Source organism: Pan troglodytes, chromosome 3 (assembly GCF_028858775.2).
Source record: "Pan troglodytes isolate AG18354 chromosome 3, NHGRI_mPanTro3-v2.0_pri, whole genome shotgun sequence".
NCBI lineage: Eukaryota > Metazoa > Chordata > Mammalia > Primates > Hominidae > Pan > Pan troglodytes.
The window spans coordinates 111,335,686-111,337,762 of record NC_072401.2 but is presented as its reverse complement, the minus strand read 5'-3'; the positions used below and the strand labels follow the sequence as shown (position 1 = coordinate 111,337,762).

Genomic DNA, 2,077 nt, shown 5'->3' with positions numbered 1-2,077 from the left:
TTTCTATGCAGTGTTTTCAGTCCAGTAATTGTATTCCTCATCTCTAGGATTTCTAATTTTTTTAAAGTACCTATTTCTTTATTTTTTTGTCAAACATCTCATTTTGTTCATGTTTGTTTTCTAAATTTCATTTAATTTTCTGTCAATATATTTGTGTAGTTCACTGAGCTTCTTTAAAAGAATTATTCTGAGTTCTCTGTCAGTCATCTTATAGAACTCCCTTATTTTATGGTCCATCATTGGAGCTTTATTAGTTTCTTTTGGAGGTGTCATGATTTTCTGATTCTTCATAATCCTTGTGTCCTGGGTTGGTGTCTGTGTATTTGAGAAGACAGCCACCTCTTACAGTCTACAGGTGTTCTTTGGCAGGGATAGACTTTCACTATTTAATCTACCCTGTGATTCTGGATAGATCAGCTGGTAATGGCCACAGTAGGTAGAGTTGCTGTTGGGTTCTCTGGTTGGCTGGGCCACTGCCGTTGCTCTGAGGTTGTCTGAGACTGCTGGCTGGGCTCTGCTGTGAAGTGAGACCACTGGCTGGGCTCTGCTATCAGGTGAAGCTGATGGCCAAGCAACATGATGGTCCCTGATCAGCCAGGTAACAGGGTATATCCCTGGCTGGGTGGTATCACTGTTTGGGTTCCACAGCTGGGCAAGGCTGCAGGCTGGGTTTTGATGCTAGCAGAGTTGCCATTCGGGACAAATGGGATCAGAGGCTATACTCCATAGAAATGCACAGTTGAGGCTTGTTGCCCTGCCTGGGTGGTGCCTTGATGTGGGCTCTGGGGCCAGATCAAGCCACTTTTTGGCCTCCCATGTCAGGCAGGTTTGGCACCTGTGCTTTGAAGAAATGCAATATTGTGGGCATCTCCCTGAGTAGGCAGGGCCTTGAAATAGGCTCTGAGGCTGGTCGTGGATGCTGGATGTCTAGAGACTAAAGCCAGCTTGAACTTCCCACCATGATTCTGGGAGTGATCAGTCCAGCTTTGGACTTGGGCTGTGCTGTTGGCTGGTATCTCTGACTAGGCACCACAGCTGGCAGGAACACAGAGCTACTGCCAAGATCTGCACACTGGTCACTGTGAGCTCTGCCTCCTTTTTTTGTTTCTAACTGACCCCAGACTGTCTAACCATGCCATTACTCCCAGTGTCCCCCATAAGGCAAGACTGAGCTTCCAGGAATGCACCTCAGAATGCTAGGGAAGCTGGATGTCTGTCTCTTGTGGTTTTCCCATTTTAAATCGTGTGCCCCAGGCCCTCCCATGACTACAGCCACTACTACGGGACCATCGAGTACCTGTGCTACAAGATTCTTGGTGACATCATTGAGAATTCCAGGATTGTCCTGCAGATCAACAATGCCTGTCTGGCTGCAGATGACTTCTGAACTAAGTATGAGAGGGAGCAGACTCTGCTCGTGAGTGTGGAGGCTGACATAATGGCCTGCACGGGGTGCTGGTTGAGCTGACCCTGGCCAGGACCGACCTGGAGATGCAGACCGAAGGACTGAAGGAAGAGCTGGCCTACCTGAAGAAGAACCATGAGGGGGAAATTAATGCCCTGAGGGGCCAAGTGGGAGGCCAGATCAGTGTGGAAGTGGATTCGGCTCTGGGCGCTGATGCCACCAATATCCTGAGTGACATGCAGAGCCAATATGAGGTCATGCCAAGCAGAACCGAAAGGATGCTGAACGCTGGTTCACCAGCTGGACTGAGGAACTGAACTGGGAGGTTGTTGGCCACATGGAGCAGCTCCAGATGAACAGGTCCCAGGTCACCGACCTGCGGCGCAACCTCCAGGGTCTTGAGATTGAGCTGCAGTGGCAGCTTAGCATGATAGCTGCCTTGGAAGGCCACCAGCACGCTTTGGAGCCCAGCTGGCGCAGATCCAGACGCTGATCAGCAGTATTGAAGCTCAGCTGGGTGATGTGCGAGCTGACAGTGAGAGGCAGAATCAGGAGTACCAGCTGCTCATGGACATCAAGTTGTGGCTGGAGCAGGTGCTCGCCACCTACCTCAGCCTGCTCGAGGGCCAGGAAGAGCACTACAACAGCCTGTCCACCTCCAAGATCCTCTAA

General features: G+C 50.3%; 1 pseudogene; it reads left to right on the top strand.

The window, feature by feature from the left end:
* The first annotated feature begins 959 nt into the window (after window positions 1-959).
* LOC471272 (keratin, type I cytoskeletal 19-like) lies at window positions 960-2,077 on the top strand (annotated as a pseudogene).